The sequence below is a fragment of the Parasteatoda tepidariorum genome, chromosome 7 (genome assembly GCF_982258835.1).
Source record: "Parasteatoda tepidariorum strain Cologne lab strain chromosome 7, Ptep-v5.0, whole genome shotgun sequence".
Taxonomy (NCBI): domain Eukaryota; kingdom Metazoa; phylum Arthropoda; class Arachnida; order Araneae; family Theridiidae; genus Parasteatoda; species Parasteatoda tepidariorum.
In genome coordinates, this window is record NC_141761.1 from 45,937,093 (window position 1) to 45,952,268 (window position 15,176).

The 15,176-nt window shown below is 27.7% G+C and overlaps 1 long non-coding RNA gene across 1 annotated transcript; it reads right to left on the bottom strand.

The window, feature by feature from the left end:
- Window positions 1-11,787: 11,787 nt before the first annotated feature.
- LOC147807115 (uncharacterized) lies at window positions 11,788-14,914 on the bottom strand. The gene is made up of 3 exons (XR_015435500.1): window positions 14,787-14,914; window positions 13,162-13,205; window positions 11,788-12,444 (listed from the first exon to the last, which is right to left on the bottom strand). It is a non-coding gene; the product is annotated as an uncharacterized LOC147807115 (long non-coding RNA).
- Window positions 14,915-15,176: the final 262 nt, after the last annotated feature.

A 15,176-nucleotide genomic window follows, 5' to 3' on the forward strand; every position in this document is an offset into this window, starting at 1 on the left:
TTAATCGTTTTGTCAGGTTTACTAGAATGGCGCTTTTAGCATTTTTGCTTGGCAGAATTTTAATAACGCGCATGCTCAGTTTGATAATTTATTTAAACCAATCGAAGTACTTCGTAGACAATGAATATAGATGCTTGTATCCTCTCCTTTGCTTGCGTATACTCAAACAAAGACATAAAGATGGAAAGATCAATCACTGTACCAAACAGATGTCAGGGTGAACGAAACATTGGACACATCACCGGTCTCTATTTTTTTTATTTGATTTTCATAAATTGTTATGATAAATAATAACATTCTGTCTCTGTGCCAGAAAAATCTGAACAAATTTTTTTTAAAGATTTATAATTTGTAAATTTTAAATGAAAAAATTAATGTATTTTAAAAAATTGATTTTTATATTGTTCTGAAATTCAAATACTTGAAATAAATATTAAAAAAACAATTTAAGTGCTTATTAAAAATATATAAAAAATATAAAAGTAACTAAAAAATAAATAAAATAATTAAAATGAAATAGAACAGTTTTATAAGCAATCTAAGCTGCCCAAAGCATTTAATTTCATGAAGAACAATAAATTGGAAAATGTTAATAATTGCTGAGATAGAGTCTCATAATTGCCTGTTAGCGTTCAGTTAGTTAGTTATTAAAACTTTTTCATGGTTTTCATTTGTGCGTAATCTAAATTCTAATTATTTTCATTCAAGAAGTCTTTCAAAATATAATTTCATTCCTGTATTTAAATTACAAGTAACTTTGATATCTGGGTGGCCGACAAAAATTCAAAAAAGTACAAAAAAAATTTAGAGCATTTCACAGCATTTACTATTTATCAAAGATGATTAAAAAAAAATTATTGATTATTAAAAAATAATTTTATTGCGATAATCAACATTAAGCTGGAAACCTATTACTATTAAGCAATTTAAAAGACTTTTTCGTGGTTTTCCTTCGCATGTAACACAAATTTGATTACTTTAATTTAATCTTCATTAAAATAAATTATTCTTATAACTTTCATGAATATGATTGTATTCTGATACTTAAATTGTTAATTACTTTGATCTCTGAATTGAATTAAGCATAATAAGGGTGTTTCATTACATTCACAAAATAAAAAAGCTCACACTTTGATTTCTGGGTTGAGTTAATAAGAAGAGCTTTTCGTTCTGTTCAGAAAGATGGTACCCTATCTATTAAGGATAATAACAATGAAAAAATGTTTATCTATAATTTTTTCTCCGATACTTAAATTGCAAATTATTTTATTTTATATACCAATAACAGCGATCTGAAAAACATTTTTGTCTGTTTTTCATAGCGTGTAACTCGAAATTTGATAATTTTAATTTCAATTTAATCTTGATTATAATTAATTATTTTTACAACTTAATTATTTATTAACTTAATTATTTTAACTTAATTTATAATTAATTAATTAAAATAATTAATTAACTTAATTATTTTAACTTAACTTTAATTTATTTATAACTTAATTATTTTTATAAACATAATTATTTTTATAACGTAAATATGGTTTTATTCCGATACTAAAATAGCGAGTTACTTTGATTTTCGGTTAAAAACTACAAAAATTTGAATAACATCTCGTTATAGTCACAAAGAAGTCTCTCAAAGATGCTGAAAAATGATTCATTATAAAAAAAAATTCATTGCGATTACTGAACTTCTAAATGGAATCAAGCCATCTGAAAGATATTTTCGTGGTTTCCCTTCACGTATAATGCAAAATATGATTGTTTTCTCAAATTTTTATTCAAGCAAGGAAGAAAAATATTTATACCATTATTAACCACTCCAAAAACCAGAGTAAATGCTTTATTATAAAACTGATACGTCCAGAATTTGGAATTATGATGAACTTGCCTGTATAATTTGATTCAATAAACTGATTTATTTTCTGCTTCTCTTCTTACCATTATTATTATTTTTTTTTAAGTGAAAAATGATTCTTCTACATTACTGTTAGAAAATTTGACGGTTCATCAGGTTGTCCTTTGTCAACATCTGAATAAAATTCGAGCAAATAGTATTATATTTGTAATGGCGAAAATATCCAAATGATAAAATAAACATGAACTTTTTTTACAGTGTTAAAATTAAAAAACTTAAGTACTCGGGTTCCTATGATTTTATTATTTTACTAATAACTTATTCTAGTATGTCATATTGAAATATCTGATATATGTTATATTGAAATATCTGATATATGTATTTTGAAATATCTGATATATGTATATTGAAATATCTGATATATCTGGAGAAAAAAAAATTTCTAACCAAATGTTCTTTGAGTCAGGAAGAGACAAAAAATACCTGTTGATTTTTTTGAAATATGCTTTCTATCACAAACGCCTAAAAAATTTGTTCTCGATAAAAATAATTTCAGATGATTTTAATCCTTCATCTCTTATTAACCTCGTTATATCATGCTTTTGATCAAAGTTCAGCAGCGTGTGCGTTCTTTCTCTCCTAAATATTAATTTGATCCCTACACACGTTTTTTATTCCATTACTTATAAGGATTCGTAAAATATATATTAACTGCCCGGATCAGAGAACAACTGAATTATCTTCTTCAAAAATGGCAGTTATTTAATTTAAATTTGATACTTTTGTGTGTGATCATATCTCAGTGTCAACCATATCGGTGTCACGTATCAATGACATCCAATAAAAATCTAACTGTCAATGAACTTAACTGAGGAGAAGGAATTAACTGAATGCTTAATAAAATAAGAGCTTTCTTTGATGATATGTTTTTTAAATTAGTGGTGAAATCGTCTAATAATTATTTTTAAAAATCGTTGCAAGAAAGTTTTGCAAGCGTATTTTTTTTTCCAGACTCATGCGAGTTAATTCAAATCAAATAAATATACTATATGTACTCTCTTTTTCTTTCTTCCGGATTCTAACGAATTAAATAGTATTCATACTTATCAAGGTATTTTACAACAAAGTGCTAACATAGTACAAAGGTACATATACTTGTATTGATTTCTGTGTATAGATTTTTTTTTCCTTCTATATTTGCTTTCGGAAATTTAGCTGTATAATATTTTATACCCAATTATGTAATTCTGTTGCGATCGTAATTTTTCTTAGAAAATTATTATTTAGATGATTAGTTGAATATTCATAAAGTACGTTAAGAAGAGGTTTGAAAAAAAAAGTAATCAATATCATGCGTAAATGCTTTGGTTTTTTTTCCTTCTTTTTTTAATAATGTGTTACGTTTGTTTTTTTAAATCATTCATTGCCACTTATTTAATTTAATTACATATAATGTCAGGATAAAAGCATATCTCAGTTTTTACATAAGCACGTGAGAATGTTTTTTTTCATGAAGTTTTCCTGCTGGTTTGTGTTTAGAGTGATAAATATTTGTTTCAAAACTATAATTTATGTATCTGCAACTGTATCTCAGGACTGACGTTTAGCAGTTAATTCAATAACTAGCATTTTATTCAATTGTCCACACGCACCCGTAACTCTCTAGAAACTACATTAAGAGGCACTACTCATGCATGTTCGTATCATATGCTAAATGAACACCAGTTATTTATTCTTCTAAGAATATGGTGTTTGTTTTACTTGCAAATTTCAGATCCCCATTTGTAGAGCACCCTGTTGACATGAATGAAATATTGTAAAACTCATATTGAATATAACTGTATGATATATTCTATATAGTGATTAACTCTTCTTTACTTGAATTTTTTTTCTAGTTAGCTAACTCTAGCAGAGATGACTTATGTGTCCTTTTTTTAGAATTGAACCTTTATCAATAATAATGATTTTTTATATGATTGGTCTGGGCATTAAATGAAATAAATATAAGTATATCGATTATCACTAAATGTCAAGTTTACTACGATATATTGCAAATTTATTCAATTTCTTTTATTCGTTATGCAAGTCAATTTCCTGAAATTTTGAAATTTTTTTTATTCAAATTGACACTATTTAGCGATAAAAAAATCTTTGGATGCATTCTCAGATGTATAAAACAAGCTTTTAAAAATTTTATATAAATTTTACTCAGGTATTTGATAACTTCTTTAATATTTACATGATTTCGTTATAATTTTTTTCTACATATAACTAATTAATAACTGTTGTTATATTCATTTAGTAAAGTTAATAAACAGTATACGATTTGATAATTAAGAGTTCATTTAGAGCAGAAAACAGAACAGGAATAAATTTAACTTCATCATAGTTATATTCTCTAAACAATAACTGCCTTTTTTTTTCCGTAAAAAAATCACTGAATTTTAAAAATAAAACTATTTTTTTTAAGAAAATAAGATCAAGGCAGAAGAGATTAGATAAACAATATATAATTGATTTTAACAAATTAAATTTAGATATTAAAAAAAAAAACTTATAAGGATGGAAAATTTCTTTCTGAAATTAGATATTTGCGTAGATAAACTATTTCAGCTTAAAAATTGGGTTTTAACTTCTAAAATAAATTGATATAAATTAATACATTTAGTTATATTTTTTAATCAAACCATTTTATGTAAAATAATATGTTTCTTAAAAATCTAGCAAATCTTTTTCGTGCATAACATGACCCTGTTTAATCATAACGAACAACTGAAAATGTGTTTCGCTCATTATAATTATGTAAAGTCAAGCGTTAAGGCTAAATTAAATACTATATAAAAATATTTAAAAAATTTTCGCTTTTTTTTTAATTGTTATGTATTTCTGTCTTGTGCATATTCCACAATGTGGTTAAGCACTGATTAATTCATTGTTTGCTTTTTTCAGTCCATACGAAGAAAAAGTATTCTGCTCACATGCTATAAATAAAAAGTGAATTTTGCAATCGTTCTTGAGGCACATTTCAGGATTTAAAAAAAAAAAAAAAAAAAAAAAAAACGAGTAACTCCTTAAATTTTCAGCGCAGTACAAAGAACAATAAAAAATACATACTCTAAATATTCCTCTACCGGTAATTTAAGAGTTTACGGTCTTCAGTAACACGGCTGAAAAGGAGACATGAAAACCTTTTTGTAAAGTTATATCACAAAAATTTTACTACATTTTTAATTAATACTAGAAAGACTGAAACTTAGTATTACCTATATTGCACTCTGAAAAAGTATTACTATGCATTCTGAAGGAGTAACTAATGCGTAAAAAAATTAATTTATGTAATTTTCACCCATACTGCCCTTTTACCTACATTATTTTTACCTATATACCTATATTGCCCAAAAGCAGTCAAAATGATTGCATTCTGAAAGAATGGCTAATGTGTAAAAAAATTAATTTATGTAATTTTTATAATTTTTTATATTATCTACAGTTATATAACAAGCTAATAATAAATATTAAGGGAATAAAAATTACTTCACTTGGGAAAAAAATTTATGCATTATTATTCGTACAATTTTTGAAAATGAAAAAGCGGTCAAAATGACTTCCTTAGGCAATCTAGTGTTAAGTAAGATTTGTATATGCATTTTACACGGCATGAATATTACTTTTTTATGCGCAATGAATCTGAAATAAAGTTAATTAAGTTTTAGTGCTACTTAAAGGGAGAAAGAAAAAAAATTTTTAATTAAGAAATTTTCTACTTTACTATTAAGTTATAGTATAATGTTTAAATTTAGGATACATTTATCCTATTAAATATTAATAGCGGATTGTAAATTTGAGATGTTATAAACTGGTTAAAATCACAGAGCTTAAATTAACTTTGTATATACACAGCGTGCGGTCCTCAAGTTTGATTTATTAGATTTTGCTATTTTTACTAGCACTATTATGCGAATAAAAAGATGTTAGATCAAAATTCTAAATCTTTTGATTCTTCAAATCGATTTTTACAAAATCTTTGAATTGATATTTTCTATCAACAAAGATCTTCTGAAGAGATGACTGAAAACTAAATATCAGGACAAATGAGGATAGTTTTATATGCAACCAATTTATCAATTTTGTTCGTATCCATCCTTTTATTATTGTTTTGTCTTAAATTTCTCCTTAAATCATCTTAGAGGCTATGTAAACAAGAAATGATTGGTTGTAGACAAGACATTAATATATAATTTATTAAAGAAATACATAAAATAATAAAAAAATTATTTAAAATTATCAAGATTTCTGGAGAAGTTTATTTTTTATACACTCAAGAGCCAAAACATTATGACCACCCCTACATTTTGCAACGAACTCTCCTGGATGACGTGGAAGGTACGTGATCAGGTGGAAGTGGTATTAACTGTTGCTGGAGAGTTTGAAGAATCATTCTTTCACTTACTTCTGTGTGTGATAGGAAAGGCTGCGGATCTAAGCGACTTTGATAGAGAGCAGATTGTAAGGGCTCGAAGGCTCGGAACAAGTATTTCCGAAACTGCATGACTCGTGGGTTGTTCGCGATCTACAGTTGTTAGTGCTTATGCAAAGTGGATGAATGACGGTGAAGCCAGCAGTAGACGACATGGTGTTGGACTTTCACACGCTATCAAAGAAAGAGGTCGTCGGGGATTGTTTCGCTTGGTGAAGCAAAACCGGAGCCAGACAGTGGCTCAGCTGACAGCCCAATACAATGCAGGGTCAAGTAGAGTAGTATCAGAGCACACTGTTCAGCGGGCACTGTTGGATATGGGGCTACGCAGCAAACGTCCCACTCGTGTGCCTTTGCTAACCAAGCGTCATCGCCAACTACGCCTGCGCTGGGCCCGGGAACATCGCGACTGGTCCATGAATCAGTGGCAGAGAGTTGCCTGGTCAGATGAATCACGGTTTATCATTCATCCCACCGTGGCAGTGTCAGGATACGCTGTCTTCCAGGCGAACAGTTGCTCCCTCAATGTACTGTAGGTCATACACAGGCAGTGGTGACGGTATCATGCTTTGGGGGACGTTCTCTTGGGCGTCACTGGGGCCCGTGGTTGTGGCAGAGCAGACCATGAATGCTACAGGGTATCTGAACATCATTGCGGACCAGTTGCACCCTTACATGGCCTCTGTTTTTCCAGCTAGAAATGGAATTTTCCTACAGGTCAACGCTCCGTGTCACAAGGCTCAAATTGTGTTGGACTGGTTCCAGGAACATGACGCTGAATTCCAGTTAATGTCCTGGCCACTTATCTCACCGGATCTCAATCCGATAGAACACATTTGGGATGTCATGAAACGGCAGCTCAGAGTTCAAAGACCACTGAGTCGCAATATCTCGGATTTGTGTGACCGTTGCTTAAACATCTGGTACAATCTGTCTCCGGCCATCTACCAAGGACTTGTGGCATCCTTGCCAAGGCGGGTTGCAACTGTGTTACGGGCTAAAGGTGAGCCAACTCGTTATTAAGAGGTGGTCATAATGTTTTGGCTCTTGAGTGTATCATTACAACGTTAATTATTATACCGGTTGTTCATTCATTAGTTCGATAACGAATCCGTAAAAACTTGTTGCAACATTTCCCATATTTCAATAGCATTTCGGAGCATACTTCTACGAATTTGATATCTGGTCCTAAACTTTTTGTTACAATAAATTTCGGTTGTAATGTAAAATTTAATTTTAAATGAACAATTTTTTTTAAATTAGAATATTACACCCATAAGGAAATTCAAACATTGATAATATAATTTGAACTTTTATTCCTTAATATTTATATTTTTCGTAGGATGTGAAAATATTCTAAGTCTAATATTTACAAATAAATTCATTCTAATGAAACTCTACATAAAAGGCATTGTATGCTATTTTGTAATATTATTAAAATTTTTACCGTCCCGCAGTGGACGTTAAGACACGGTTCCCAGCAGATCACCGAAGTCAAGCATCACTGGCTACGGTCAGTGTGCGGGTGGGTGACCACTTGGATCAGTCTGCGTAGGGACCGAGGGTGTGCGGTATTGGTCCTCGCTAAACTGTGCTACCGTAAAGTGCTCGACTTCGCGCGCAGGTCGTCGGGCTACCGAAGCGGGGTGCCATCCCTTCCGCAGAGGATCAAAATTGTGATGGCATGTCTTCGGATCATCCTCCGGGATGTTTCCCGACCGTCGCCAATAGCCCATTGTGCAGCTCTAGTGCGACGTAAATTAACAACAACCAAGTAAAAAACTTTATTTGAATTAAAATAAATAATTTAATTCTTTGTTAAAACATTTAGCAGTTTTTTTTTATAATTCTATTTTAAAACAGAATAGGTAAATCCTACAAAGGTAATTGGACTTTTTTACTCTCATTTAAAATAGTATTGTTACTTGTGACTAATGACATAGATAATGAAATGTTTAAATAATTATTATTAATGGCTTGGTTAGGAATAAAATTTATGGTATTTATTTATGCAGCAAGACTAAACTACAAAAATTTAAAGAAATGAAGACAAAATCAGACGAAATTGGAAAAACCCATTCCTTGAAAAAACCTGAATCGGTTCTTTCAGGGATTCGATATTTTTTTAATTTTTTTTTAAAGTTTTTTAAAGTAATAAATGCATTTATCCAATACTGCATTATTTATAAGTATATTGTGTTATGCCTAAAAGTTTCATAAGAATTTCCATGTTCTTTAATATTAAAACTTTCATTATGTCAAGAGAAAAATAAAACAAGATATCTTTAATTTATAAGTAATTGAACTATATACCTACCCTGGAAAAAGGACATTATATAATTCTGAAGAACAGCATTTTTATGTATAGAACTGAGGAGCAAAGAGCCAGCATAACTCACTCCTATACATATGCTTCCAATACATTTATATTTGTAAGTAGACTTGTTAACATAATGTATAGGAAAAAGGGAAATTTCTTACTTTTTATTAAAATATTAATGGTAGAAAACGTTTTTATGAAATACTTTTTAAATAGTCTAATAAAACAACTTTAATTAATTGCCTAAAATATTTTACCACTGAAAAAATTAAGTTAAAAATTCCCAACCCTGGTTTTTTGCTCCATAATTAGCTGAATTTCATGGCCCTGATAAATTTTTTTAATAAATATTTTAGAACTTTCGTTCAATCATTATGGAAAGAGATACACACACACACACATATATATTATTTATAAAATAATTTGTGGTACATTGTTAGTATGCATTTGCATTTCATATTAAAATATTGATACTGATAATATTGATATTGAGCTAATTGATAATGTTCATGAAAAATCATAGTAATTGTTAAATTTTCTACACTTTAATTACAGCCTAGCATAAATTTTTATAAATAGTGAAGCAAACAGATTCTTCTAATTAGAAGAAAACGATCATAGTACAGCTTACAAAAAAGTCACTTAAGTTCTAAAATTCCACTCATGAAAAGATTCCTGAAAATTGTAATAATCTGTAAAAAAAAAAAAAATTAAAAGCATTATATTTATAAAGATAACCCTGAATCAATTTTCTTAACTCAATCAAATTAATATAGAGTCAATATAAAATATACTACTATATAATATATAAATTCTGTTAATAACCCATGCATTATTAAATATATCTTTAAAACTAATTTAAATGTATACTAAATCAATATTTCCACTTCCTTCATAATGTTGATTTGGAGTACCCAGAATTTTTGAAGAATCAAAACTGGAATTTCAACAAGCACTGACCTGGCAATTCTGATAATTCTCAGGTCAGAGTAGTTAAAAATTCAGTGGATGAAAGAGCCTTTTTTTCTACATTTAAGGATGCATCACATTAACTGATGATCATAACAACCTGGAACAAAACTATTAGCATTGCAACTGCATATACAAAACATGAAACACAACTTGTGCTTTTTCAATTATTAAAATTAATGAGCTCTTAATATTAATTTAAAAGTATTATTTATAGTAGTAATGTAATCATAGCATCATTAAACAAGTAATGAAGTATGTAAACAGAAAACTTTAACACATGTAATCTAAATTTTAAAAAGTAGCAATATAATAAAATGTAAAACAATTTTTTATACCATTTGAAGATATTTATACAAAGAAAATTGGTAACTTATTAATGGTAACTTTAAATTTAGGGTGTAATATACTAATTTAACCTTCAAAAGAGGAAAAAAAAAACTGATTTCTTCCCAACCGTGTATTATTAAAGTATAACTTATTAGTCATTCATATTTCCTTTCAAATAATATTCAATATACACAAGTAACTAATTCAAATATGCATATTTTCATACTATTATAAGTAACTATATCCAATATAATAATTAGAAGCACAAAAAATTGCTTTACCCCACATAGATATAATGCAATGAAAAAGATACCTAATTAATTATAATGTAAAAGATTAAAATATCTACAAATATAAAATATGTCGGAGGTGCATACCAATTTTAGATTTATGCAGAGAGGCAGCAACAATAAATGACTAGCAAGTGAAATTGTCACACTAACAATTATTTAGGCAAGAAATGTGACACTTATACTTACTCAGCATCAACACAAGTCTTTGACAGCATGTATTCCAGTAGGTATTTCTATTCCGACAAATTATGGTCATAACAAGCAATTTCATCACTCCCATTTAAGACAAAGACATGCTGAAGGAGCTTTTAAAGGATACACCTGATTAGTTGATGAAAAGAAAGTCTCAACTTGCAACAAATCTAGATATGCAAAACACGAAGACGCACAAATTACAATTTGTGATACAATTGCTACTTACTTGTGCTTCTTCTCAACTATTCAAATTCTATACTAGTCTCTCCATATTATTCTGAACTATAATATTAGATTTAAAAATGTCATTTACAGAAATGTTTAATAAGTAGAATCTTACAAATAATAAAAAACGTAAACACAAAATCTAAAACTTTAATGTATGTAAAATTTAATAAAGGCAATAAGACATAGTAAAAGTACATTGAAATTCTTCATATTTCTTGCAATTAATTGTTTTACTCACTACAACAAAAAATAATTTGGACTTTTAACCACAAAAAATGTGTAAAAAATAATGATGCGACAATAATGAAACAAAATTTGATGAGATACCATATTAATAATTATGTAAGATATTAAAATACATATAAATTATATATACATATATTTTTAATAGAATTTTCTTTATATAAAACTATAAATATTAATAATAGATAAGGTTAATATAAAATATAGTACAACGTAATATATTAACTCCGTAAACAAACCAAGATTAAATATATCTTTAAAACAAATTAAAATTTATACTTATTCAATATCATAACTTCCTTCTTAATGTTGATTTGACAGAAAACTGGACACGACGGATCAAAACTGGAATTTCAACAAGCACTGACCTGGAAATCGTAATAATTCTCAGGCCAGCATGGTTGAAAATTCAGTCGATGAAGGAGCCTTCTCTCTACATTTAAGGATGCATCACAATAACTGATGATCATAACAACCTGGAAGAAAACTAAAAGCATTGCAACTGGATAAACAAAACATGAAGCACAAATTGTGATACAACAGAACTTGTTCTTTTCGATTATTGATTCATGAACCCTTAATATTATTCAAAATTTTAATATTAATTTAAAAATATCATTTATAGTAGTAATGTTATTCTTGCATCATCAAACAAATAATGAAGTATGTAAGCATAAAAACTTTAGCACATGTAATCCAAATTTCAAAAACTAGCAATATAATAAAATCTACATTTTAAATTACCAAGTCCATGATTAATTCCAAGAATTTTTCAAAACTTTACAAAACACAACACTCTGACAAAAACACAACAGCAAATTTAAAAAAGCATTATAATAACATTAATTGAAATGATTGGTATAGCCAAAACTGTTGTAATCTGCATCCTCAGTTGATTTTTAATTTAAAAAACAGAATAAATAAAGAGTTGAAGCAATAAAATAGCTGAAAAATACAAAAGCAATTAATTTCTTTTTTGCAAAATTATATTCTAAAAATACTTTTCTTGCTCATTGATAAGGAAAGAAATACTTGATTTTTCAGTTCTAATTTTAGAATAAAAAAAATAAAAAAATTGCCAATGACTGGCTTGCTTCAACTTGCTAAATCAAGGAAAGTTGATAACTTCTTATTGGTAACTTTAAGTTTAGGGTGTAACATACTATTAATTTAACCTTTTATTCAAAAGAGAAAAAAAGGGGCTTCTTTTCAACTTTGTATTGTTAAAGTATAACTTAAGAAATAAATAAATAATGGTTTCAAGAGAAATAAATAATGGTTTCTACATCTAAACTGCTAGTAATAAACTGTGCTACTGGATAACTATGCCCAAACTATGTAACTGTAGTTTATTTGAAAACATGATAAATATTTGTGTTATGAATTATGCTAATACTACTAAATCAGCAAGTAAAATTTAAATAGAATCAAATATTAAAAAACAAACCTCATATTTCTTTTAGACTGCCTCTTATACCACACAACTTGCAAACTTAATTCTGGTTTTTCCGATCAGACAGTAACAGACTGATGGCTGAAATAAGAAATTTTTTAAAAAATAACATAAACAACTAACTTTCTGATACAAGAACTATGTTAACCTTAAAGGGGAAAATACAAATCTTTAAAAAATAACCACAGCATCAAACCAATATTAACAAAAATATGGTTTAATAATAAAAGTTTATAAACTTTTCATTGATTTTTTTTCTGTTTTCTTCTTTAGCCCATATGTCATTTAGGGAGAAAAAAGAGACCTTACATTACTTTGAAAGTTTTATAAGTAAAAATCAACCATGTTGAATACTTATGCATGATAATTCATTTATTAAGAGGTAAGATTTAAATACTTTTAAAATCTTTCACCATTTTTAGAGATTGAATGCTAAAATAATAAATTTCTAAAATTGATAAAGCAAATAGAATAAATAATTTTTAAAATAATTAATATAAAAAATATATTAATAAATTTATTGTTTAATAATAATAGAGGAAGATAATAACCAGCAAAACATTGACTTTTTCTTAACCTACATTTGATTAAAGACAAATACTGATAAACATTAAAAGATATTTATTTTGACTTTTATTATTTTATTAAAATTTTAATTTGCAAACAGAATACTACAACAATATAGTTGAAGAAAAAAAACTAAAACACTTAAAATGCCACAGTTAATATACAATTAGTTGAATAATCAAAATAAAAAACATTATACTGGTAGCAATAGTACTAACTACTGATACTAACTGAAATACTCGTATTGGCTCCTCTTAATCTGTCTGTCATTTAAGCTAAAAAAAGAATAAAATTAGATGAATCTCTGTGCAATAGACAAATTTTTATTACAGTAATCTCTCAACTTAGTTTTGTATAATGTTACTTTGTATATACCAAATATATTTAAAGTGAAAGAGTATTTATAATTCAGGGGCAATGTTCTTAGCGATCTTCCCTCTGTCCCTCAGGGGCAGAACCACAACCGTTGTGAGAATTAGTACTTAAATTAACTCATAACATTCTATTGCCTCTAAACATTTTTCTCCATTGTGTAAAGTAGTACAAAGAAGAATATCAGGGAAAAAAACACTTTCTACTGAATATTTTTCCTTACAGCATCAAAGTGCTAAGTCTGATGCAGTTCTTTGACTACTCTCTCTTGTTTGAATGGGCTGAGTTGTGGTGATCAGGCTTAAATGTCAAGACAAGAGTACAATGTTTTCATGAATCTAGTTAACATATATATAAGTAAACATAAAGTCGTGTATACATACACTTTCTTTTTAGCAACTTAGTCATGCATTCTTCACAGACTGAATATTGCCCTGTCAGTTTTAATGAATGCCATCTTTGCTAATACATTCATCTGCGACAACATCAATATCTCAATAAGGTTAAACATTTAAGAAAACAGTTAAATATGTCACCATGGAATCCCTTAGTAAAAAGAGTAAAGGGGACAGAAGTACAGAAGAAATAAGCAAGGTTTGATTTACATAGTAGTTTTTGACTTAAACATTAACTGTAAAAAATCTTGGAATTTTGAGAAAATAAAAATTATAGATAGAAAAAAATATAAATAGTTTGTAGTAAATGAAAAATTTAATTTCAAATTAAAATCTAAATAAGTTAATTTAAATTGTTATTAATTTGTTAATATGAGTTATATTCTAAAGAAATATAATAATTTTATATGCGATACACATAAATGTGATACATATAGAATAAAATTTCTTGATTATAGTATGCATGCTCATAATTTATGTAATAGTTTAGACAATCTAAAAGAATAATAAGAGCAGTAATTGTGAACGAAAATGATAAATATTATCTAACATTCAAAATAAGAATTTTTCTGTTTCTTTACAGATTCATATTTAGAATTTCTTTTTAACATAAGTTTATAATAAAATTGAAACAAAACTATTTTGAATATGATTTAAGAACTCTCCCCTGTTATGAAGAAAATTCAATACAAAAGCTTCCTATCAAAATAAAATTTAATTAATATATTTTCTGGAAAAAAAATCTCTTTGTATTATGTCTCTGAAATAAACGTAAATCAACTCATCATTTAAATTTAAAAAACTTCATTACTAAACTGCGTTGCTAATTTTAGACAATCTAACTAAAGATTTCTGGAAACATGGAAAAACTTTGATAAATGAAATTTTTTTCTTTTGGTTTATGATTTTCAAAAATACATAAATTTAACACATAAAGGAAAACAAACTATGTAATTTAAATTCTAAATCTTTGCATTTTCAGGAAATTTAGTATGATCTCTTAATATTAACAAAATCTCATGATTTTTTAAAATATAATGCTTTTAAAACATACACTTATATTATAAATCTTTAATTAATAAGAATTACCTGTAAATAAAATTTTCATGATGACAAAATATAAAATCCAGCTCAATCAAATCTAGAAAATGGCTTTGAAAAATAATTTTGTTTATGATATGACAGGAAACTATAGATGCAAAATAACTGATTTCAGTAGTGAGGTAGTTGGAATATATGGGTAGCAAGTAAAAATATCCAAGGCATTTTGAATTAATTGAGCAAATGGTGCAGCTCTTAGCATTCGAAAGAACATTGGAGATAATATAGTAAATTTACAATTAAAAATATGACTTACCTAGCGAATTCGTTTCATTGCTTAATCATTCCGAGTACGTCCAGCTCAAACATTTTCGCCATTTTCAATCACGTTCAAAAAGCGGGCATCCAAGCAGTTGGCGATAGATTTCGTTTGGCAAT